This window comes from Cryptomeria japonica, chromosome 9 (assembly GCF_030272615.1).
Source record: "Cryptomeria japonica chromosome 9, Sugi_1.0, whole genome shotgun sequence".
NCBI lineage: Eukaryota > Viridiplantae > Streptophyta > Pinopsida > Cupressales > Cupressaceae > Cryptomeria > Cryptomeria japonica.
In genome coordinates, this window is record NC_081413.1 from 27,322,419 (window position 1) to 27,350,326 (window position 27,908).

The following is a 27,908-nucleotide window of genomic DNA, read 5'->3' on the forward strand; positions in this document are numbered from 1 at the left end:
AACCTACATGCAACAACATATTAGTGCAAAAAACCTACATGCAACAATGGATTAGTCCAAAAAATACACATGCAACAACAGATGCTCACATAAAACCCACATGCAACAACATATTAGTGCAAAAAAACTTGCATGCAACAATGGATTAGTCCAAAAAATACACATGCAACAATAGATCCTCACATAAAACCTGCATGCAACAACAAATTAGTTTAAAAAACCTACATACAACAATGTAGTAGGACAAAATACCTACATGCAACAATGGATTAGTCCAAAAAGCCTGCATGCAACAATGGATTAACACCAAAAACCTATATGCAAAAACAACTCCACACATAAAACCTGCATGCAAACATCAGACTCACAAAATTGTTAGATTTATGTGTTCACGCCGGGTTCACTAAAAAATGTAACTAGGGAAAATGGAATGCATCAAAGCAATAAATATTGGCTAACCACAAAGCCAAATTGCAATGAAATAAAATCCTATTACAATCAATAGAAGAATTGAAAATAAGACATTCAAAATAAATGAAAAATCCATCACCAATGTCTCTTCCAATTGACCTCCATTGTCCTTCTTTCTCCTCCAAATAGTGGATATGTGTGGATCTCACCTACAAGTGCAAAAGCACGAAGCAAGATTGATTTTGATAGTGCGAGGATACTAGAAGCGTGGTTGATTGATTCAATCCGAAAATGTCATTAATTGATCCCTTGATTGAAGAAACTCATCCAATTTATAGACAAATTGGAGAGAGGACAAGATTAGCATGAAGAGATTTGAAAGGAAATTTCAAATCAAGGATGACAAATATGACAAATTATGACAAAATTGAAATGCCATTCCCATGAAATTAGGGGAAATATTAGAAAAATTGAAAAAAATAGGAGAAATAGAAATTAGGAATTAGGAGAAATTAGTAAATTGGAAAATTGAGGAAAAAGATGAAATAGAAATTAGGTGAATTAATTAATAGGTTTTCATCCATTAATTAATTCATGAAAAAGACCTAGGGCTAAATAAATAGATTTATTTAACCCACCAAGAAGAAGAAAATGATTAAATGATCAAATCATAAAACCCTAGAAATAAGAGGACAAGGAATTAGGTCAAGACCACAAGAAATTAATGTAGGTTCGATCATGATTTTGATTGACAAAGGACCAATGCTGATAAACGATTGAGATTGGTTGACAAATTGACCAAGATTGACAAAGAGATCAAATTGATAGGCACCAATTGACGAGGAACAATGACTAATTGATCCAAAGTGACATGATTGAAAAGGACAATGATCGATGACAAATCGATCACAAAATGACAAGATTGACCAGGACAAGGATCGATGATGAATGGATCACAAAATGAGAAGATTGACAAGGACGAGGATCAATGATGAATCAATCGCAAGATGACAAGATTGACAAGGATGAGGATCGATGATGAATCAATCACCAGATGACAAGATTGACAAGGATGAGGATCGATGATGAATTGATCGCAAGATGACAAACCCCTAATTCCATCATTGATTAAGATTGACGATGTCCAAAATGATAATAAATGAGCACGCACCATGATGTGATAAGATAATATCAACCAAAATCATGACTGAAGATTGCTATTGACAAGACCTAATTCAAAAGCAAGAAAAATGAGGAATGCAGAAGAAGGACTCGATGCTCGCAAATGATAAAGACCAAGTGTGCAATATATAAGAAATGTTAATGTGATTTAAGAACCCTAAAATAAGGCAATGCACAAATGTTAAAGTATGACTCCACAAGCGTTGACCATTTTTAGATGTCTACAGATAGAATTGATAGGTTCATCAAACCAATCACCTTCAGGTGTAGATAACTTGTATGCTTTTGAGCCATATGCTGCTACTATAACAAAAGGACCTAAAAAATTTGGTTCAAATTTACCCTTCTTTTCTTTGTCTTGTTGATCGCTCGGATTATCCCTTAGAACTATATCTCCAATATGAAAAATGTGATTATAACTATGTGATTATAACTTCTTTACATTCTCTATTGCATTCTAGCGATGTCCTTGAATCAACTCAAGTTCTTGAAGTGTAGAAACTTGTTCTTCTTCTTCTTCTTCTGGTATAAGACCTTTCAAGGAAATTCATAGAGAAGGTATCTCTACTCCTACTAGTAATATGGCTTCTGATGCATAGAATAAGCAATATGGAGTTTCCCCATTGGTTTGCAGATGATAGTTTAGTATGCCCAAAGAACAAGATTTAACTGAATGTGCCAATCTTTACCAGTTTCATTGAGTGTTTTCTTTTGGATTTTCAAGATAGTCTTGTTTGATGCCTCAACTCAACCATTTCCCTTTGGATAATATGGTGTAGAAAACCTATGTTGGATATGGAATCACTCACATAGTTCCTTCACATCTTGATTCTTAAATGGTCATCCGTTATCAGTAATAATAGTCATAGGGACTCCATAGCGATAGATTATATAATTCAATATGAATGATGATAGTTGTTTTCCTATCACACTGGGTGCCAAAAATGTTGAGGTTAAAGTTGAACTCCAAAGAAATGTCCTGAAACTTGTTAGTCCATCATAAGATATAAAAAATAAAAGCTACAGGAAACTTAACTTCAAGCAATGAAGTAACATGAAGTAAATGAAATAAACAATATTATACCATCCATGATTTACACCTCATTGTCTCCTAACTTGATTGTTCCTTTATTGCATATGATTTTCTCTTAGACAAGCACTAGTAGCTTCCAAGATGGCATATGAAGAATGGACTGATAACTGATAGTTAACTGATACTATGATATGCAATGCAAATGATTTAATCTAACATGATATTAAGCTATGATAAGAATTCTAAAATTGCCAATTTCTTCAAACTTAAACTCACGGATGCAAGATAAAGACTCCTAGAATGACTATATGATTAGCTATTAGTCTATTTTTCTATTAGTTTGAAAATGGCTTAGGAGACCTCTTTTTATAGATTTTTGACTACATGAGCTTAGGTGACAGAGATCAATGGTCATTATCAAATCTTGTGAATTGGATGGCTATGAGCAAGAAGCTGAAGGTTGAGAGAAAGGGGGAAGAAGAAGACAAGTGTCACTCATCTCACCTTGACTTAGTTGAAGACTTGAGAGGATATAGGATTGTTGGAGAAGATGTAGGAATGAGAGGACAAGTAGACTCAATTCCTCCTAAGATATAGGGATGTTAGAGAGAATATAGAAGAAGGTTAGGAAATATGTGTACGTACACAATATTTCATTTATTTTGGAAGTTGGAGATAAGTGGCTAATACATTATTTAATTTAATTTAATTTTCTTGAATTAATTTAGCCACATAATGGATGAGGTGGCAAAGGAAAGATGAAGTGGAGATGGAAGGGGAGTTGGAAAAGGGATTAAATGATTAAGAAATTATTTAATATTTGAGACTATAGGATAGAAGAATAACCATTAAATATTAGATATTTAATTTATTGATTAGAAGAAAAGGATAAATGAATTAATTAATAAAAAATTTCAATTAAATTAATTAATAGGACATGAAATGATTTAAATAAATTAATCTTTTTAAATTAACTATTTAATAAAAGAATAATTATTAAATAAATATAAAATATTTATTTAATTGCCCATAGTCATTTTTATGTGTATACAGATTGAAGTCGGTAATACCTTCTTTCTTCTTTATTCAATTAATAAGGGCACTCACCAGTTAGAACGAAATGAGTCATTTCTTGTATCCAACTAGTAGGAGGAGTAGATTCTGCTGTAAGACGTGATCCCCATACCTTGGTTACCACTTGAGAATTCTAGCTCTTCCCTTAAAAAATTAATGATTTGTTGATCACTATCAAAAAAATTTCAATAATCAATATTGTTAGGAATAGAAGACCTAACAATCACTTTAACATACTGCTATTCCTTAATGTTTTTGATATCACTGGGAATATCATACTGAGCCCCCATTGCAACCAACCTATCAACATGCTTACTGAGATTTCTAGGAATAGACATCAGATTAAAAGCTTGAAAATATTCTATAAGATCCCATACCCTATGTTTATAATACTTCAAAAGCTCCATTTTGGTGGTATGAAGACTTATTACCTAGTTGACAATTAGTTCACTGTCACCATACACTTGCAAACAATTGATTCCTCTCTTTTTTTTCCATTGAAGGCCATGAACCCAGGCCTTGTACTTAGCTGTGTTATTAGTGTCGCTGAAAGAAAATCTGGAAGATGCATAGTACTTCTCATCATTTGGAGAAACCAACATACAACCACCACCATCACCATTCTTACTCCTTGACCCATAAAAATAGAGATTCCAAAGCTCATTTGAGTGCTGGTTATGCTGCCATCCTTTATCCTTAACCAAATTTGGGATAGCAAGATCTTGCTCATGAAACATATATACCCCCAGACTTACCTCATCCATGTGTTTGAAGGGATCTTTATCAAGGTTTTCAGATCCCATTCATCTAAAATTATATCAAGGATGTCCTCAATAGGTTTGTTTGGATTTCTTGGTATAGGTTGGTTATCTTTGCCATGAATAGATAAATTGCCATTGAAAACACTAGGGACATATGTTGGCATTGAAGTTGTCATTGATGTCAACATGTGTGTGTGCATGGTTGATGAAGTTGTAGAAGAGTGTCATTGATTCCATTGATTTCAACCAAAAAGGTCAATTTGCAGGCTACAGATTAAGTACAAGAGTTGTTGAGATCAGGTTGATTGATGTCATAAGTTGGAGAGACTTGCACAGATCACAATGATCAGGTTGATGGATTAGGTTTTGAAGAAGACAGTTTTTCTACAGACTCCCACAATACCATATGATGTGTATATGAATTTCCTATTGGATGTCCTAAAGATGCTCAGGTGAATTGATCGATATAACAATGGCTAATCTGGAAGTTGCTCTTCACAATCCTGCTTGAAGTTGTATGGGGATAGCTCAGCCAATGAAGAGGCTAGGCATTAGTATGTGCGATCAGCGTAAGTCAGGCCGATGTTTGGTCGTGTGAAATTTATGTCATGTTTTATCATATCAAGATAGCAATGCCAAATACAAAGTAAGAACCACTTATCGAGATAACTAACAAAGGCAGAGTAACAATATTGTGTAATAATGATAGAGAAAAATACTCTGACATCATTGTATTAGAATAGCTATGCCGACCATGAGAGTGAGGATTTGTATCAAAGTAGCTATTGAAGGCGGAATGACAAATTCCCACTATGCCGATAGACCAAACTATTGTAACATTTTCTTATTAGAATAATTTATGCTAACAAAGACACCATCAAGATTACATACAAGATCAGGACAAGTCAAAAAGGTTACCCAGATAGTCTAAGCTATTCTGATAGAGGAGATTGAAGCGAAGACCCCTTGGTAAGTTTATCAGAATAACATATGCTAATGCATGTTCATGTTAGGTCATTAGAATACTAGTTAGTGTCCAGATGTTAATCTGATAGTTTTGGCTATTTTGATGGGTATACTTTTTTAGAATACCTATGTCGATAAAGGGAGGTTGATAGTATGTCATCAGAATGACTTATACTGTTGTTCTAGCATGTTTTTACTATGCCGATAGTTATGGTAATTCCGATATGTGGTTTTTTGGCTTGGAGGTTCTTCGTTCAAGATAAATTATGTGGATAAGTGAAATCAAAAGAGACATTTTCATTGGAGTAACAAATGTTGATGAAAGGAACCAAAGGCATCACAAGGTCATTGGGATAAGTTGTGAAGGTGGAGTAGATGTGAGATGTTAGCCCGATAGTTAAAGATATATCGATAGAGTTATTAGGAATTGTATCAGAATGAGTCAACCTGATACTTGCAACATGTTTGCAGAGCTTATAACATGAAGGTTAGTCATAGCATGGAGTTCAACTAATCTGGGAAGCCTGATAGTCCACATGGGTGTTGACCAAGTTTGACTCGATGACATGGCATGTACAGATCAAATCAGAGGACACTTGTTGGAAAGATAAAAGGGTATTTTGCCAACAAAATTAAAGTTTGTGGTCAACTGTGCGGCCATGTCTGCAAGCCAATAGACTCATAGGTCCTAAAGGATGTTGATTAGGATTAATAGGGTGACTTGGACGATGATAATGAAGACATGTGGCTTCCCAAGATCAAAGAACAAATCATATGTGCCAAAGTCCATGTTTGTAGAGTGAGTGCATCTGATGGAGGTAGTTGTCCATCTTTTTTGGGTAGGTCGACAGAGGATGGTGGTTTCTTTAATGGAAATCCAGTAATAAACATGTGTGTGGATCCAGATGATAAACATGCAAGAAAATAGATTTTACGAACATGCGATGAGATCAGATAGCTGTAGGTGAAGCAAATGAGATTACAGGGTTGTGTGGATAGGTAGCAGAGCTGACAGAGAATGATTTAATGTTCTGGCTAAGGCATATCATGATGTGGTGCGTGGAACCACCACAATGACTATTGAGATCAAGGCTTCCTAGTTGAGTCTAGCAAATCAATGATCCACATTAAAAGTCAAGAAGGATTACAATTTGGCACGTCCAAAAACTTGAGTTACTGGAAAAATGAAAAAATAACTACAAAAATGATAAGTGAACTACATAGGGAATGTTATCAATCCCATAGATATTGAGAGGGGGGGTGAATCAGTATCTAATCGATGATTAGAATTTCTTGACTTAAAACATGTAGAACATATTATAATAGTGTACCAGTATGCAAGAAATAATGCAATAAATAGAATTAAGAACATCCACATGAAAAGCACACCATAACACAAGGTTTTAATGAGGAAACCCGGTGTGGAAAAAACCTCAGTGGGATTTGTGACCCACAATATTCACTCACTGGCCAATAAGAAAATATTACTTACAATAGGGGCCTGCACATGCAGGAAGGCCAACTGCCTAGAGCTCACTGCTCAATGGGAAGTTTCACTGACTTACAATGAGGATTATACAAATCCAATATCTTGTACTGCTTTACAATAGCATCTATAATGCTTGATCTAGTACCAGTTGCTGCTCTGCTTCTTACATAAACCCTTTTGCCTATATTTCACATAACAGGTCTTTCTAATATTTTTCCTTATTACTTTTATATCCCTTTTCAAATGTCTACAATGATCTCTTTTATATATAAGAGTCATTTTATAATTTACCAAGTCGGCTTAAAAACTTTTTTACAATAATAAACAGAATATAATATAACAAAATCCTATCGGCCTCTATGCTGGTTTACTTCCTTTCTTTGTGCCGGTGTGGGTGTCGGTGTCCTGAGTGCTAGTGTAGAGTGTGATCTGCTAATGCCAGTGTACTGCATTTGTCGGTGCCATAGGATTGGAAGGTTGCCATCAATGACCAAACCTTCAATCACATACATGTCTCATTAGAGTGTGCATATGCCAACAATCTCCCCATTTGGCATTGATGGCAACACTCATGAGAAATTTCAAAAGTGTATCAAAAATGTGAAGTCCAAAAAAAGTTACCAAAAATGTGTGTGCTCCCCCTAAGCATATGATTCCTATGATATTGAATTTTCTCATCCCACTACTCCCCCTTTGGCATCAATGACAAAGGTTGTCAAGATGTCAGTAGAGTTTGTAGTTTCAACCTTGTAACTAGAAAGCTACAATTTGAAATAGATCTGCCAAAATCAAGTTTATACTCTCCATGAACATTTTACTATCTCTTATTGTTGTTTCTATTCTCTTAATTGTACCGGTGAGATGCTGCAAATGCTCTGCTGGTGTTTTCTATCCCTATATTAGTGCCTTAGATACTTCCTTTCATAGTGATGCTAGATAGTCCAATCTTGGACTTAGTTTTAATCTCAAATGCTTTGCCTTATACACTATTCTTTCTTTCTCTCTTTCCAATTTAAGTAAATCTTCTTCAAAATTTGTTATCTTCTTCTCAAAAACTGATAGTGTATCAGGTGAGTTAACAAAATTATCTGCAAGTTTATTGATCTCATCCTGTATCTTGCTCATCTTCTTGTCTATATCTACAATCAAAAATTTTGTCTTACAGGTGTCTTTATACAGAGTTTTGTACTCTTTCAATAAATTACACAATTCCGGTAGAAGTGTGTCAAAATCTCTATTACACTTCTTTATTTGCTCATCAAAGAATTTCTGCTTTTCAATTTCTATTTTATCCTTGAATGTCTCTTCCTTTATTTTCTCAATGTTTTCTGTGATATATTTACATACTGTATCAAGTTGTCCTAAAGAATCTTTATTGTCTATATTACAGTTAGGAACAATTACCTTCAAAATTGGTATGGTATCATCAATTGCCTTATAAGCTTGTGAGCTACAGTCTGTTATCTTTTTGATTGAATCTAATAGTACCTCAGTCACATTAGTTGATTTGTAGACTGATGATGAACCAACATTCTGAGTACCACCAGTGGAAGTAACCAAGCTTGTATTGACCTTTGGTAGGTTTTTTTGTGTCTACATTTCCTTAAGCAATGGTTTTTCTACTTCTCCAGTTGGCGGTGGCATTGTTTCCTTATGTTCTTGTTCCTATTGTTGTTGTGGTTCCTATATCTGTTGTTGTTGATCCTGTTCTAGAGCCTTTTGCTTTGTTTGTTTTTGTATTTGTTGCATTGTCTCAGTCTAAGTTTGAGTCTCTACCTTTTTCTCTTTGTTATCTACCAGTTTCTCCTATGTGTTTTCAGTTTCCTCAGCTACCGGAGGCTCACTAGCCATTTCAGTTTTATCAGCTATAGCTTTGTCTACCACAATGTTGATCTTTTGAGTATCAACATCCACAGTATGTAAGACTTCAAGATTAGGATTACCAACCTCTATATCCATACTCTAAGCTACTAGTTGATCTTCTGTAGCTGTTGTTTTTACCGGTGGAGTAATCAAAGGAGGTGGGGGTAAGTTGTCTTTAACCTTGATACTAGGTGGTCCACCAACTTTACCTTTACCCTTGTCTCTATCTTTTTGATAAACTTTTATAGGTTTGGGGTTCTTGTATTCTTCTTGTTTTTCTTTTTCAACTAGGAATATATCTCATCCATTTTCTATCTCTATCTCCTCAGTCACCTCATTAACTCTTCCAACCATTAAAGCAATGTATCGATGTGCAGTAGAAAATACTGATCGGTTGGCTTGAGCAATTAGGTCATCGATTTCTTTGGGTGAATTTATCAGATATACAACAAGTAGCTTCTCAATATTTGTTTTCTGGTCCAGTTCTATTACTACTTGTCTTCTTGCTTCTAGTCTCTTAAATAGTTCATCTGGAATTTCATTTACTACTTCCATCAAAAATTTCTTATACATATCCATATGCAATATAACACTGTTTTCAACTTGTTCTTTTTCATCAGCTGTTAAAGTGTCATATATTTCTCTATATTCTTCAATTTACCTTCCTCTGTAATTTCATTCAGTAGTATATCAAGAGGGGCCAAGTCTTTGTTTGTCCTCTTCTTCTTTTTGGGTGTCAGTTTCTTCTTGTTTGGTGTAGCCTTTCTTATCAGAGTTCTCACTGCTTGTTGTTTTTGTCTTGTCCTCCTAGGTGAGGGTGTGGTTGCCAGTGAGGGATCTCTTTTCTATACAACTCTTTTGAAAGTTGCAGGCATATCACTCTCCAAAGAGGTACCTATCGGTGATAGGTGAGTTTCAGGTTGTGGAGTTGCTAACTCATCCTCTGTTATATTAGTTTTCTTCAACACATCTTCTTTGATGGGCTTTGCTTGTCTGGAACCTTTCCTTACAACTTCCTCAACATTTTTCACTCTTTTCTTTGATTTTATTTGGCTTTCAATAGTTTCTGCACTACCAAATATTTCTTCCTTAGGTTCTCTGGGGGCTTCTAGAAGTGCTTTAGCATATGTTTCAATTATATGATCATCTGTTTCATAGCCCATCTCGGTTACCCAAACTATCCTAGGGATGACTGCATCCATCCAGATTTCATCCTTCTTGATTACAAAGCATATTTCATCTTTGTATTTGTTGACAATCTTTTGTGATAACCTAGTTCTTTTCTTCATTTTGGCCTTTAGTGCTTGAAAGAAACCATGAATATTGTTTTCCTTGTCTTCTCCCATGTTATTGAAAAGTTATGTTAATTGTTTACCTACCGGTATATCATATCCAAGTTCTTTGTTGTTGGCAATATTACATTATAACAGACAATGAGAGATTGTTGACATTTCAATAAGGATATTGAGAAGGTTGTTGATGATTATGGACATAACTAATTAAAGATGTTTTACTATCTTGATATTATTATTTTGTCATTGATGTCAAGAAATTGATTTTCTAATTCAGTATGATGTTGCCATATCTTGAGAAGTATGATATGAAGATTATAAAGAAGTCGGTAAAGACATAGGAAAGAATATGATGAATAAGGTGATAAGATATTCAATGGGCAACTACTACCGAGTTAGACAATGATGAGATCTTGATGTTTTAGATTTCTTTAACATCATACATATGTTGTAAAATGTAAAGGTTAATACTATACTATGTTATCAAGCAAAGAACCTAGTTGGTAAACCCTAAGGTTATCACAGTCGGTTAATGAAGACAAAATGTCTACCGAGTGAAGTTTAGTATTCACTGAGTTGTAACTGAGCTATAACAGAATGCATTAAATGTTTACATGTGATATTTAATGAAAGAAGTTGATGAGATGGAGTGGATCAATGATTGGCAAGCCATGGAAGAAGTTTGTTAAGCGAATCTAAGGAAATGGAAAGTCGACAAGAAGATCTATAGCTCAGATTGAACCGCATTACCCTAACACAAGTTCCAAGACAGGGTAAAATGTTTTCAGATCGAAAGATACAATGAACCTGAACAAGATTGAAGATCTAATGGCTATGATTGATCATGGGAAATGTGATCAATGAGATTAAGGGGTTAGAAGATTGTTTATAAATAGGAAACTGTTGATAAACAATGTATACGGGCAAGTGTATGCATAGGGATGCTACATAGTGATTATCGAGCACAAAAGCTTGAAGACCTATTAGAATAACAGAGTATTGATGCCTAGCAGATAGACAAGATTAGTTCTATGTCTAGAGTGTATTGAACAAATAGAAATCTGTTTTAGCATTTTAGATGTGAAGTTGTAGACAGATTGTATTACTATTATTTTGTGAAAGTGACAGGAAATCTCTTAACCGAGTGGACTTAACAGTCTTATATGTAAATCTTCTAACAAGGTGATATTCTGATTGAGTGTTTGAAATCCTTTGATAAGGTCACTTCTAAAAAAGTGAAGATCCTAATAGATATGAAGGAAATCCCTTAACTGGATCACATCTAGCAATGTGTTTGTAATCTTTAACAGGATTTGGTTATATGACTGATATATATGTTATCGAGGTTGAATCTGATGTTTTTATGGATGATTAAGTTTGTATGATTTACCCCCCCCCCCCCCCTTTCCATCTTGTTGGCTATTGGATCTGTACTTATATTAAGTATCAGAACTATCAATTCGTATTAGAGCTTTGGACTCTGAAAGGAAAGTTGAAAGGCACTTGAGTTAAAGATACAAAGATGTATAAGAGGGATGCACCTAAGTTGAATAAGTCAAGTTTCTCTACATGGTAGAAAAGGATGAAGCTACATCTATCAGGAGTTGGAGAATATGCTATATACTATCTGGAGAATGATTTTGTTGCACCGAGCACCTATCCATTGACTATGGAAGAGATAAAGGTGAAGCAAGAACATATTCAAGCAATGATTGAAATAACATCTACATTGACCGATTCTAAGTTTAATGATCTAGAAGGTTGTAGTGATGCAAAGGCAATGTGGACTAAGCTCATATCTATATATGGAGGAGATGACCATGTTCAAAGAGCAAAAGTTGATAGTTTAAGAGGACAACTTGAATCTATGAGGATGAATGAAGGTGAGAACATAACCCAGTACAATACAAGACTAAAGGAGATTGTAAATCAAATCAAAGGAGCAGGAGGAACTATTGAAGAAAAGGATGTAACAAGTAAGTTGTTAATAACCCTTCTACCTGCCTATGCAATTTGAGTCTCTGCAATCAATGAATTGAGGTCTATACCAAATATGCTAGTCTCTTTAGATACTACTATTGGTAAGCTACATGCATTTGAGTTAAGTAACTTTGATAATAGTGGGTCTTTGGTAAATAAAGTTGAATATGCATTTATTTCTTTTCATCTTGATGAATCTAATGATTACAATGAAAGAAAGTATAAGTAATCTGAAGGAGATCACAGTGGAACAAGTGAAAGATTTCACGAGAACATGGAGCAAGTACACAAACTGTATGAGGAAATCAGAAAACAAGAAGAGTTTGAAGCACTATTAGCCGGAAGGTTACCGAGAGGCAAAAGTAAGTATAAAGGAAAACTACCTTTGAAATGTTTCAATTGTGATAAGATAGGACACATGGATTCTAACAATCCTGAGAAAGATTCTATTGAAAAGAGAGATTACTGAGATAATAGACAGAAAGATAATCAATACAGAGGACACCGAGACTTCAGAAGAAGAGATAGAAAGACATGCTTAATTGCTGATGAGGAATTTGACGATGATAAATTAGATGAGATTGATACAGAGGAAGTTGTTTATGTGGCTATCAAGGATGGATCAAATGAAGAAAGGTATGAAGAAAAAGCCCTAATATCTCACATAAACACTAATGATTCTTGGATTATAGATAGTGGATGCTTAGATCATATGACAGGAGATAAACACAAGTTTGTTATGTTAGAAGATTATGATGGAGTCTATGTTAGATTTGGTAATGATGCACCATGTCTGGTAAGAGGTAAAGGATCCATAACACTTCTTGATAATGCAAGATGCAATGATGTTTATTGGGTTGAAGGTTTGAAATATAATTTGTTGAGTGTAGCACAACTAAACAACACAGGTCACCGAATAGAATTTCAGAAAGGAATTGTCAAAGTTCATGACAAGAATGGAAAGTTAGCTGCTACCGGGACACAAACAAAAGGTAATACATTTCACCTTGACTCAACTCACAATAAGTGTTTGCATGCAAAGATTGATAATACCTAGTTATGGCATAAAAGGTTTTGTCATGTTAATTTTGATAATCTGATTAAAATAAGTAAGAAGCACCGAGTAAGAGGTCTATCGAGTCTTGAAAAACTTGAGAATGCTATGTGCTGAGGATGCCAGATAGGTAAGATGACAAGATCTAGCTTTACAAGTAAGTCCTCCACTTCTAAGGGAATTTTAGATCTCGTGCACACTGATCTTTGTGGTCCTATGAAAGTTCAAAGTTATTATGGTGATAAGTATTTCATATTATTTGTCGATGATTATTCAAGGATGATGTCAGTAATGTTTTTAAAAGAAAAATCAAAAGCTTTTCAAATGTTTAAATGGTACAAGGAAAGAGTTAAAAATGAAACAGGAAGACAACTGAAATGTCTTAGATCAGATAGAGGGGGGGAGTTTACATCTAATGAGTTCAACCTATTTTACAATGATCATGGTATAAAAAGACAAGTTTCTGCACCGAGAACTCCACAGCAGAATGGAATAGTTGAAAGAAGAAACAGATCTATTGTGGATTGTGCTAGAACACTAATGATTGAGAAGAAGGTTCCACAATCATTTTGCAGAGAAGCAATAAGCATAGCTATTTACACCTTGAACTAAGTTCAATTGAAGAAAGGTACTTTGAAGACACCTTATGAAATCTGGTATGGCAAGAAACCTAATGTAAGTTATTTTAAGATCTTTGGAAGTAAATGCTATGTTCATAAAGATGATAGAAATGGCAAGTTTGATCAGAAAAGTGAAGAAGGAACATTTCTAGGATATTCTTCTAGAAGCAAAGAATTTAAATGTCTAATCAAATCATCTAACAAAATAGTAGAAAGTGCAAATTTGAAAATTGATGAATTTGCAGAAAGAAATGATGAACCAAATTCCAAAGAACTAGAAGACTGTGATGAATTTGTCTATGTGCAACCAAGAAGTCCTACCAAGATAACTGTTGAAGAAAATGAAGAAGATATCCAGTTACCGAGTGATGAAGAAGATCATACAGAGCCTACCGAGCCTGTACTAGCCAAGTATGTCAGAAGAAACCATGCACCAAGTTAGATTATAGGAGATAAGGATGATCCAGTGATGACAAGGAACAAATTGAGACAGAACACATGTTTGATATCTGAATTTGAATCGAGAATAGTGAAAGAGGCATTTAACAGTGAAGATCGGATAAATGCTATGACAGAAGAGATTGATCAATTCAAGAAGAATGACACATGGACACTGGTCCCAAGACCAAAGGACAAAAATGTAATCGATACAAAGTGGATCTTTAGAAACAAGCTAAATGAAAAGGGTGAGGTCATTCGAAACAAAGCAAGATTAGTTTGCAAAGGTTATGCCCAAGAAGAAGTAATTGATTATGGTGAGACTTTTGTAGCTGTTGCTAGACTTGAAGGAGTAAGAACATTGTTGGCATATGCTACTTTCAAGAACTTCAAGGTATATCAAATGGATGTCAAATCTGCATTTCTGATTGGAATATTAGAAGAAGAAGTTTTCATTGAACAACCTGAAGGATTTATTGAAGACAATAATAAAGACTAGGTATGTAAATTGAACAAAGCTTTATATGGTTTGAAATAAGCACCTAGAGCATGGTATGAAAGATTGCACTCTTATTTGATTAAGATTGGTTTTATAAGGACAAGTGAGAACAACAACATGTACATGAAGAATGATGAAAATGGAATACTAATCTTAGCCATATTTGTTGATGATATTATATTTTGTGGAAATGTCTCTTTATGCAAGAACTTTTTTAATGAAATGAGCAAATAATTTGAGATGTCATTAATTAGTGAGATAAAGTATTTTATAGGCTTACAGATACTGCAAATGAAAAATGAGATTTTCATTACTCAATCCAAGTACATAAAGGAAATCTTGAAGAAATTTGGAATGGAGGATTCAAAACCAGTAAGTACTCCTATGACTACCAACTGTAAACTATCAAAGAATGATGAATTTGCATCTGTTGATGAGACACTCTACCGATCTATGATTGGAAAACTACAATATATTGTTCACACTAGGCCAGATATAGCACATGTCATAGGTATTGTTGCAAGATTCTCTATAGATCCTAAGGAAATACAAATGACGGCAATCAAAAGAATTATCAGATACTTAAAAGGCACTAAAGATTATGGCTTAGTATATCAGAAAGGAAATGATTTTGATTTAAAAGTTTATACTAATGCTGATTAGGCATGCAACATTGATGACAGAAAAAGTACAAGTGGAGGAGCTTTCTTCTTAGGAGAAAGACTAGTGAGTTAGCTTAGCAAGAAACAAGGATGTGTTTCTCAGTCAACAGCCGAAGCTGAATATGTTGCAGCAGCACTGAATTGTACCAACATTGCATGGATCAAACAACTATTGGAAGGTATAAATGAGAAAGTTACCGAGCTAGTAACTATATTCTGTGACAATACTAGTGCCATTAATATTTCAAAGAACCCTGTTATGCACTCTAAGACAAAGCACATATCTATCAAATATCATTATCTTAGAGAAGAAGCTCAAGAGAAGAAAGTGGTGTTGGAATATGTTAACACAAAGGAGCAAATAGTTGATATCTTCACCAAGCCACTACCAAAGCACACTTTTGAATATCTCAGAAGTAAGTTAGGGGTCCTACCCCTATCTTTTACTCACTGACCAAGTTCGGTGAAAGCATCACTTTGATGACTCTATTGAATATCTTTTGGGGAGTTGATGCTGGAGTCATACACTTTAGAATGTTTTTCTAAAAGTGTACTAGAATTAATACTAAAATAATATAGAGAATGATACAAGGAACAGGAATTGAAGACAAATGCTTTGACGGAGACTCAGTTGATACACAATAGCAGGCAATAACTTCTTACAGAAAGATATTATGTTTTAGTTCTTTTTCTTTTTGGCATTGTTGTCAAAGGGGGAGAAGACCTACCTAGGGGGAGAAGAGCTACCCAAGGAGAGAAGACCTAAGGAGGAGAAGACTAAGAATATATGGGAGAAGACTAAGAGAAGACTAGAAGACTATAGATTGAAATAAAGACCAAAAATAGAAAAGAAGTCTAATGTATGGGGGAGAGCATTTCAAGCATTTCAGAATCACAACAATCTGAATCTTTTAAAGGTCAAATCAAATGGTTTTTCCATCAATGCCAAAGGGGGAGATTGTTGGCAATATTACATTATAACAGACAATGAGAGATTGTTGACATTTCAATAAGGATATTGAGAAGGTTGGTGATGATTATGGACATAACTGATTAAAGATGTTTTACTATCTTGATATTATTATTTTGTCATTGATGTCAAAAAATTGATTTTCTAATTCAGTATGATGTTGCCATATCTGGAGAAGTATGATATGAAGATTATAAAGAAGTCGGTAAAGACATAGGAAAGAATATGATGAATAAGGGGATAAGATATTCAATGGAAAACTACTACCGAGTTAGACAATGATGAGATTATGATGTTTTAGATTGTTTTAACATCATACATATGTTGTAAAATGTAAAGGTTAATACTATACTATGTTATCAAGCAAAGAACCTAGTCGGTAAACCCTAAGGAACCTAGTCGATAAACCCTAAGGTTATCGCAGTTGGTTAATGAAGACAAAATGTCTACCGAGTGAAGTTTAGTATTCATCAAGTTGTAAGCGAGCTATAACACAATGCATTTAATGTTTACATGTGATATTTAATGAAAGAAGCTGATGAGCTGGAGTAGATCAATGATTGGCAAGCCGTGGAAGAAGTTTGTTAAGAAAATCTAAGGCAATGGAAAGTTGGCAAGAAGATCTATAGCTTAGATTAAACCGCATTACCCTAACACAAGTTCCAAGGTGAATGTGCAAGTTCCACGGTGGGGTAAAATGTTTTCAGATCGAAAGATACAATGAACCTGGACAAGACTAAAGATCTGATGGCTATGATTGATCATGGGAAATGTGATCAATGAGATTAAGCGGTTAGAAGATTGTTTATAAATAGGAAACTGTTGATAAACAATGTATGCGGGAAAGTGTATGCATGGGGATTATACATAGTGATTACCGAGCACAGAAGCTTGAAGACCTATTAGAATAACAGAGTATTGATGCCTAGTAGATAGACAAGATTAGTTCTATGTCTAGATTGTATTGAACAAATAGGAATCTTCTTTAGCATTTTAGATGTGAATTTGTAGACAGATTGTATTACTGTTATTTTGTGAAAGTGACAAGAAATCTCTTAACTAAGTGGACTTAACAGTCTTATATGTAAATCCTCTAACAAGGTGACATTTTGATTGAGTGTTTGAAATCCTTGGACAAGGTCACTTCTAACAAAGTGAAGATCCTAACAGATCTGAGGGAAATCCCTTAACCAGGTCACATCTAGCAATGTGTTTGTAATCTTTAACAGGATTTTCTTTTAACCGAGCATCCTCCAGAAGAGTATATTTCTTAGTGGGTCCAAAATCCCATAGTGGTTTTTCCCTATTTGGGTTTCCACGTTAAATCTGGTGTTATGAGGTTTATATTGTTCATATGCTTTTGAGTTTGCATGTTTGACAGTTTTTGGTTATATGACTAATATATATGTTACCGAGGTTGAATTTGATGTTTTTATGGATGATTAAGTTTTTATGATTCACCCCCCTCCTCTCATCTTGTTAGCTATTGGATCTGTACTTATATTAAGTATCAGAACTATCATTGTAGCCTATACCAGGAACCTATTTGGTTATATGTAGCATCAGACATACTAATATATTTCCAAACCTGAAAGTTCCTTTCTTGTCCTTCTTAATATTTCCAAGGTTGTCAATTAATTCATCCTTTAACCACTCACATATATATATCTTTGCATTATCTATGACCATATCATAAGCACTCTTAATGCATAAACTTGAAACTGAATTGAGTCTATTTGCATGAGTATCTTTATATCCTAATATCATGCTGATAAATCTCACATTAATGTTTGTTATATCATTAACTCTTAGGGACCTTTTGTTGAATGTTGCACCAGTTGGGTTTGTAACTAGGTCATTGGATACCTTCTTAGTTTTATCTAGCCTTTTACTGGTGGTCGATAACCCTATGACAACTTTCACAGCTTCCTTAGTGATTTTGTGGATTGCATCTAACCAGAAAAATTCACCATGTACCCTGCTTAAGAATATCCTAATGCGAAGGATCTCTATGAATCCTAGGGTCTCAATGATCTTGTGTTCATCTTTTATATTGCCAGATTCATCACATATCATAGTTTTAAACATGGTTTTAGTCTCTTCATCTCCTAGTTCCTCATTGTTGCAGTGGATGTAAATTCTAGGGTCTTCAGCATAAACAACTCCCTTAGGAATTTGAGAAAAAGTACCTAAGCTATCATCTTTCTTTTCTACCTTGGGAACTAACTAAAATACGGGCCTAGGTCTTTTAATAACTTCAAAAATAGTAGGGTTTGCTATATATTCAATTGCAGAGGTGGATGCCATGATAAAATACCTTTTACTATCTTTAGGATGGATGATTGCTTGAAGTATTCTTGCCTCTTGCTCGAAATGCCTTAGCTCAGAATCTTCGCACTCTTTGTAGGTTTGAAATATTGGTGAAATGGAATGGAGCCAAAACCTCAATTTTATAGTGTCTTTTTGCCATCTACCACATTAAATGCATGTCGGTTAAGTATTCACTTAACATTGTCTGCCAGTAAAAAGTAATTTCCAACTTCTTATCTCTAACCGAGGGAATAATAGCACATGTGTCATTCGATTGCCAAACCCTCAAGGAAACTTTCTTTAATTAGATGAAGAACTTCTTGCCGATGGAGCACTGCTCTATCCTTCCAGTGAATCATTGTTTTTTTCTACCAGTGGAGGAGTATTCCCAATATTTAGATCATCTTTTCTAATCCATTGTTTTGAGAATTCTTGCTTGACCTCTTCAACTTTTTCTTTACTTTTGAAGCTAGAACTTTTGTTGTCTACCGGTGTTCCTTTACTTCTACAGAATTTAGCAATATGCCCAATCTTGTTACATGCATAACAAGTTACATTATTCTTTTGAATAACTTTCCCATAACCTATGCTGGTTTGTGTTCTGCATTGTTTAGATAAATGTCCAAATCTTCCACAAACATAACATCTCACATTCATTATGTAGTTTTCAGAGTTGTGACCAATCTTGTTGCATTTTGAACATTGATCGGTGGGTGTGTTGATATTCTGATAATTTCTAGATCTACATTCATTTTCTCTATGACCATACTTATTACAGTTAAAGCATTTTCCATTTAATTTATAAACATTAAGTTGTCTTACCTATTTGCTATGATCCTGAGTATTTGTAGTACCGGAGCTTTCACCAACTTCAAAGCCAATTCTAGAAGTGTCGCCTTTAGGTTTTTGATTCTTCAACAAGGTGCCAAGTTCCTCTGAGCTTTTCTTGAATTTTTCTTTATGTTAATTTGCAATTTCTAGTTCTCTTTCTAAGACTTCTTTTTGTCTCATTAGTTCATTTGAGTCATTCTGAGTATGCATTAGATTTGTCTTCAACATGTCATTTTCATAGGTAAGTCTTGTGTTCTCATTTGCTGCATCACTTAGTGTTCTAGTCAATTCTTCTTCATTCTTCTTCCTATCCTCAATCTCTTTGCAAAATCTCATAGTCATATCCTGCATCTCATTCTTTGTTGTCATGTTCTCTTGTTTCAACTTGCTTATCATATCATTAAGTGATTCCTTTTCATCATTCTCATTTTGCAATTTTTCACAAAGTTCTCTTCTCTTATTTCTTGCAACAATAAGATTCTCTTGAAGTGCCTGAATGATATCCTAAGCTGCCCTTAAATCATCTTCTAGTTTGATATTTTCCAATTTCTCTGCATCATAGTTTGAAAGAGCTCCTTGAAGTTGCTTCATCAAATTTTCCATCTTTACCAGTGTCAAGATCTTCCTCAAGCTGTTAGGCTTCTAAAAATAGAGGACCAAGCTTTGATACCAATTATTAGGAATCCCATAGATTATAACAGTGTACTGATATGCAAGAAATAATGCAATAAATAGAATTAAGAACATCCACATGAAAAGCACACCATAACACAACGTTTTAATGAGGAAACCCGGTGTGGGAAAAACCTCGGTGGGATTTGTGACCCACAATATTCACTCACTGGCCAATAAGAGAATATTACTTACAATAGGGGCCTACACATGTAGGAAGGCTAACTGCCTAGAGCTCACTGCTCAATGGGAAGTCTCACTGACTTACAATGAGGATTATACAAATCCAATATCTTGTACTACTTTACAATAGCATCTATAATGCCTAATCCAGTACCGGTTGCTGCTCTGCTTCTTACATAAACCCTTTAGCCTATATTTTGCATAATAGGTCTGCCTAATATTTTTCCTTATTGCTTTTATATCCCTTTTCAAATGTCTACAATGATATCTTTTATATATAAGAGTCATTTTACAATTTTCTAAGTCGGCTTACAAAGTTTTTTACAATAATAAACAAAATATAATATAACAAAATCCTGTCGGCCTTTGTGCCGGTATACTTCCTTTCTTTGTGTTGGTGCTGGTGTCAGTGTCCTGAGTGCCAGTGTAGAGTGTGATCTACTGATGCTGGTGTACTGCCTTTGTTGGTGCCATAGGATTGCAAGGTTGCCATCAATGACAAAACCTTGAATCACATACAATGTCTCATTGGAGTGTGCATATGCCAATAGGAAATTGTACAGATCATGTGGCATGACAATGATGCAAACTATGTTTGTTTTATCTATGATGCTTCATGATCTGATCAACCTCTTGAAGGTGGATACTGAATACAAAAAGATAGACTTGTCAGAAAAGGTATGTGTGATGATAGTTGGATGATTTTGTGCTACTCTGGAGAAGAAAAAAAGCTCTGAAAACAAAGAACTACCAAAAAGTGAATAGAGGAGAGAACAAGAGAGGCAACTAGAAGCAGGGGAAAGAGAAGAGAAGAGAAATCAACATAGATCAGATATAGAGAGTAGAAAAGTCCACTGATCAGAGTGCAGAAAGACAAGACAACTAGAGGAAACAAGAAGTTGAGAAAAGGCAGAAAGAGCAACTGAAGGAAAGCACAATAGAATAGAGAGAAAAGAGCAGAGAGAAGAAAGACAAGAGGAAACTAGTAAGGTGTAACAAAAATTCATTTGTAACAAGGTACCTAATTTGTAATTGAGTATATTTTCATTCTAATATTTGAGTGGGTTCTTCGAGCTAGGTGTTGGTGCTCCTTTGGGTTGGTGCCCATAAAGCTAGGGGTTGGTGCTCCTTTGGGTTGGTGCCCATACAATTTAGGGGTTGGTGCTCACTAGGTTGGTGCCCTAAACACTATAATCAGTTTTACTTGTGACATTGTATTGGAGCAGCAGACTCCAACAACACTTCTCACTGAGGTTTTTCCCACCATGGGTTTTCCTTGAATATTCTTTTGTTATGGGTATGCCTCTTGTGTGTGTGTGTTGATTTGTTTAATATTTCTCCTCATGGTTTTGTGATTAAAGTTATTATTGCTTAGATCTTTAGAAGGTAAAAGTTTTTATTGGTTACCACTGATTCAACCCCCTCTCAGTGGTCCATTGTGATCCTTCAATTGGTATCAGATCCCTAGGTTCCCTAGTTGAAAATATTTCTCCAAATTTGGTAGATTTTGGTGTGTGAACATAATGGTAAAATTTGAGTCAATCCCTATACCTATGTTTGATGATTCAAACTACTCTATTTGGAGTTGTAGGATGGAAGTCTATCTATCTACCTTAGGTTATGATATTTGGATGTCGGTTAAATGGATACACTATTTCTGCTATTTTCCCAACTGATCCTGATGCAAAAAGAAGATATGAATGTAATGATGAAGCAATGAAGGATATTATCCGTGGGAAACCTGATACAATTTCTTCAAAGGTGGATAGATGCAAGTCTACAAAGAGCATATGGGATAGATTGAAGAAACTCTATGGAGATGAACCTTGCACTGCTAAATTAGATTGTGGAAGCAAGAAGATTTATGTATAAGATGAGTGTGAATATGATAAAAGTAGATCTATCAGTGGTTGCAATAAATATGAGACTGAATCTCATTTACTCATGGTACAAGAGACACAAGATGAGAAAAGAAAACCTTGTTGTGATAGTGCATCAAAATCTTGTAGGCCAGATCCTTTTGGCAAAGATGAAGAGGAAGAAGAAATTGAAGCTGAAGTTGATCTTGAAGGTGAGTTAATAAGTTCACTTAATGAGTTGAAGAATGTTAGAAAAGAATATAAAAAATATAAGATGTCAACTCAAAAAGAAAAATATCAACTGGGAAGACACCTTGAGAAGTCTGAGCAAATTATTTCCAATCTGAAAGCACAAGTGGATGACGCTAAAAGGATAAATGAAATAATAAAATCATATTTTGATGCCAAGAAAAGAAGATGAGAAGAGATAGAACTAGAAGTAGAGACAAAACAAAAGGAGTGTCAAAAGCTAGAAAATGAAATGGAAAATCTCAAAAAAGAACTTGAGAAGTGTCAATATGAGCTCAAGACAACAATTAAATATGAGGGCAACACTGAGGCTTTGGACAAAATGTTGAGTAAACAAAAGAACTCCAAGGATACTAATGGTGTTGGATATGAAGCTGACCAATATTACATAAGTAAGAACTCATCAAGAAAAGAAATACACTTTGTCACTTCAAGTGATAGTGATAATAGACAAACCTTCACAGTGAGGAATGCCCCAAGGAAGAAGATAGATTTGACTACAACTGCTGAAGACATGAAGATGAAGGTTGTTGCTACAAGCAAGAATCATGCTGATCTAAAAGGAAAAGGTAAGTTTAGTGAAGATGGCCTCATTAGAAATGAGAACACAAAATAGAGGCATAGAAGACCAAGAAATGTTGCTTTTCACAAGACTGAACAAGTTTGGAGAAAGAAAGTATCAAATGGACAAACTACCTCAAATGTAGTGCCCAAGGTCAACAAAAAAAGAAGAAGAAATGGAGCTAACATGTCTGCAATATCTCTACACACATGGAAAAATAAATTTGTAAGTTATAAGTCATCCTTCTTTGGTTATTGTTTTTCATGCAAAGGATATGGACATAGAGCAAGTGAATCTAGAAAAGGGCCTAGGAATGATCAAGGTGCATTTTCTAGAAAGAGAAATGTAGTTTGTCATAGATATGGTATGTATAGACATAGTATGTCAAGTTGTAGAAACATGCATAGATTTGCTCCCATGTATGATAGGAAAAGTCCATTTGGTGCTCCAAGAAATGTAAATGTTGTATGTTACAATTGTAACAAATTTTATTCATAAGAGTCATGAATGTAGAAGTAGAACATTTCAATCATATGGCAACCCTTCCACTTTCTCTTCCAACAAAATTGCAAGATAAAACTTATGGTCATTAAGGAAGAGTTGATAGAAATTATGTAAGACAAGGATATACATGGAAAAAAAATAGAAGGATGTCTCATTTGTTAAGAAATTCTTTTGTTCCATCTACTGGTAACAATAACATGATTTAGAGAAGGAGAATAAATCAGATTGAAAGATATCACTCTACTCCTCTATTAGGTAAGAGCACATTTTGCTACAGTTGCGAAAAAATTTGCCACACTGCAAAAAATTATAGATCAAGGGTTGTTAGGAAAAGGAAAATGATAAATTCTGCTCCAAGAATTGCAAGTAAGAGACAAAGGGAGATCAAGTAAGTTTAGAGAAGAAAACAAGAGGATATGGCCATGGGTAGGCACTGTGCATTCAATGCACAAGTGATATCTTCTAAGGCTTAAAGGAGATGCAAGATTTTAGGGGGAGCTACATATTGATCATATCATTTACCCTCAAAAACAGGAAAAGGACTAGTGTACGGATAGGATGCGACAGATATAAGGAAAACCATGATTAAGAAGAAGACTTAGAGGAAGAAGATAGATGACAAATTTTATAGTTTATGCCTTGGTAACATACCAAGCCTTGACATTGTTGGCATAAAGTTATAGTTCACTGTGATATGACATTTAATTGTAGTTGCAACTTTATATATGTGAGATTGATTTTTTCTGCAAGAGCCAATAGATGGTCTACAATACAAAATGGTTGTAGGACAGGTCAACAAGAATGAAGATGGAAGAAATGTTGCAGGTCTCGGGGGGAGGCAAGTGATTTTTATAAGCAATATTGGCACTGCTCTTATATTATAAAAATGGTTCATCTAGTATACATGTAGAAGTGGTGCATTGGTTGCATATGTTATTGACTGAGGGGAGCTTATTGATTACATCCTTGTTCATTCTTGAACATGTGTGTACTTTAAGGTAGATGGAGCATAGAGGTTATTTATCTCAAGTGAAGATCATTATTCAAGGGGATATTAGAATGAATTTATGTGCAACAGATGGGACAATAATGAGGGGAGATGATCTGGTTATAGGGATCAATACATTGATAGCAGGTATTACAGTTTCTTACTGAGAATAAGTTGAGGAGTCGTTGAAGTTTGCACCGTGTTATTGACCACAGGTAAAGTGTAGTTGGTATGCAAAATGATGTAGTGTAGTTGCCACAAGGGGAGTGAAATGTGTTTCCAGTTAAGTGAATGAGGTCTATGTAATGGTAGCAGATATTGCAGATTCACCATGACCAAAAATTGGAAGTTCCATTCATTGTTATGTATCAAAAGGAGATGTGCCTATTTTTTCTTAAGGATCAAGAGGATGACTATAGAGAATTTTCTGATAAAGATGGTCTGAGATCAAGAAAGGGGAGAAGTACTATACAAAGCAGTGATGTTGGTATCAAGTGAATTCTTACTGGCAACTAGGCCCATTTGCCACTGTTGTCAAAGGGGGAGAGTGAAAATTGGTGTTGACATCAATGCCAATGGGGAAGATTGTTGGCATTGAAGTTGTCATTGATGTCAACATGTGTGTGTCCAGGACTGATAAAGTTGTAAAAGAGTGTCATTGATGTCAACCACGTAAATCAACTTGCAGGCTGCAAATTAAGTAGAAGAGTTGTTGAGATCAGGTTTATTGATGTCATAAGTTGGAGAGACTAGCAGAGATCACAATGATTAGGTTGATGGATCATATTGTTGAAGAACCTAATATTGTTGTAGACTCCCACAATGCCATATGATGTGGCTATGAAGTTCCAATTGGATGCACTGAAGTTGCTTAGGTAATTTGATTGGTATAAATCTAGTTGATCTGTAAGTTTCTCTTTGTTGGCATTTTGAGTTTGTTGTGTTTTGCATCAAGATTGCATTAATAATATGTTATCACTGATGTCAATTGAACTGGTAAATGGTATTCTGTTATTGTTGGTATTGTTGTTTTTGACATTGGCTAGTAACCAGTAAGAAGAGATTTGTGGAAGATGTTGTAAACCTATATGTTAAGTTTGTGAGTTGAACTGGTGTAAAGGGTTAAAACTTTCTATGTAATGTAACCGATAAAACCCTATCAGTTGTTAAACCCTAACCGACCAAGTTTGTTGGTTTATTATCTGATAAGTGGTAATGATGGAGACATGTGTGATCATTTGATTAAGGAGATATTCAAATTGTTTTGGCATGTTTGTTCTTGTCTAGGGAAGGAGAAAACTAGATTGCATCTAATGCACAACACGTGATGAGTTACAAAGTCTAATAGAGTGGTGATCATGGTGTGGTTGAAATTGTCTTGAAGAATGTGAAGAGATTGTCACGATTTGTAACGGTCAAGATTGTACCGACTTGTTTGTAATCTCAATGATGAGAATTAGGTTTTTGTTGTGTTACCAACCTAATTGATTTCTATTTAAGGTCAATGAAGTTGTTTCTTAAGGTTGTTGGCAAGGTTGGTAGAAAACCTGTCGAGTGTGTTGTTGCCAAATCAGTGGATGGATCTGCACTTTGAGTGAAGGTAGACTAAAGGATATAGAAGGATTTGATCAAGCAAATGTAGTGCTACTCAGACAGATCAAGAAAACTTGTTGTTTTCTAACAATTACAGCAGAAGTTAAATCCCTTAACCGAGTAAGCTCTAACAAGCTTGGTTATTCATTAAATCATCTAACAAGGTGGTCCATTAGCTTGGATTCTTAAATCCTCCAATGAGGTTACTCTTAATAGGGTATTGTGCTTCTAACAAGGCATATTTGTAAATCCCTTAACCGGGTGATTCCTAACCAGTATTAGTTCTTGACAGGACTTATTTTAAAGCTCTAATAGGCTTTGGCTCCTATTAGGGTGAACTTCGAAAGAGTTTAGATAGCTATCCTTGTGAGTCTCATCTCACCATGGCTTTTACCTATTTGGGTTTTCTATGTATAAACATTTGTGTGAAGTGGTGAATGCTTTTGTGGTTGTATTCTTATTTGTTGATTTGGTTAATCTCTAATAAGGCATGTTAAGTAGAGGAATTGAGAGATGAATATGTTGAGTTATGATTAAGAATTGTTGATATTCACAAGATTGAAGTTGTTTATTGCTAAAGTTGTCATAATAGTTAAACCGGTTAATGTCAAGTATTCTTATGAATATTGATCTTGATTGAGATATGTTTACTTTGTTTGATTGAGTTTGAGTTTGGGAACTTTGTATCAGTTTTTTAGTATACTGATCCCCCTCTCAGTATTCTACCAGATACTTATTCTTTCATCATACCATCAATTGGTATCAGAGCATCTCAGGTCTTCTTAATCTAAAAGCCTAACAACTTGAGGAAAAGATCTTGTAGATCATGATGAAGAAAGAAGGTTCGAAATTCAACAAAGATAACTATACAATATGGAGTGACAGAATGAATATTTACATTAAGAGTCTTGGTAGTCAGTATTGGGAGCATATAGAAAATAAGTATACTACACCTACTAGGACCTTGACTGATGATAAGAAGAAAGAACAACAAGAAAATCACCAGGCACTAGAAGCTATTATCAGTTCCCTATCTGATGCTGAATATGTAGATGTTCATGGTCTTGAAACTACATTTCAAGCATGGAAGAAACTGGAAGAGATTTATAGCGATGATGAACATGTTAAGATTGCCAAAGAGGAGAGTTTAAGAGGCAAGTTTGACAACATGAGAATGTTTGAAGGTGAGAATATCCAGCAATATGGTCAAAGGATTAAAGAGATAGTTGGTGAGATAAAGAGCATAGGAGGGAAAGTGGAAGATGACATAGTAATCAGTAAGGTACTGCGAACCCTGCTATCGGTCTATGCTATTTGAGTTGCAGCTATTCAGGAGCTGAAATCCATTGATAAGACAAAGGTAACTCTTGACTCTATTATTGGTAAACTTATTGCTTTTGAACTAAATGGCTATGATGGTAGTGTACAGAAATCAAAATCTGCATTTAGAGCTTCTATCTCTAACCCATCTATGAGAAGAAGTAGAGATACCGGCTATAACTATGAATCTAAATCCTGTAGAGATGCTGAAGATGAAGACAACTTAGTGGAACTTGAAGCATTGTTGGCAAAACAATTGCCTAGAGGCACTGGTAAATATAGAGGTAAGCTACCTTTAAAATGTTTTGCATGCAACAAGATTGGTCATATAGAAGCAAATTTCCCTAATGGTGAAAATGAATACAAGAGAGACAAATTTAAGAAATATAAGGGTAAAGGCAAGAGAGATTGTCTTGTAGCTATTAGTAGTAGTGTTATTGATGATGATGCTAGTGAAGGTATTGTGTTTGTAGCAATTAAGGAAGAAATATTAGATCAGAAGGCAATAGTATCCAAAATGGATAACTTTGATGATTGGATCAT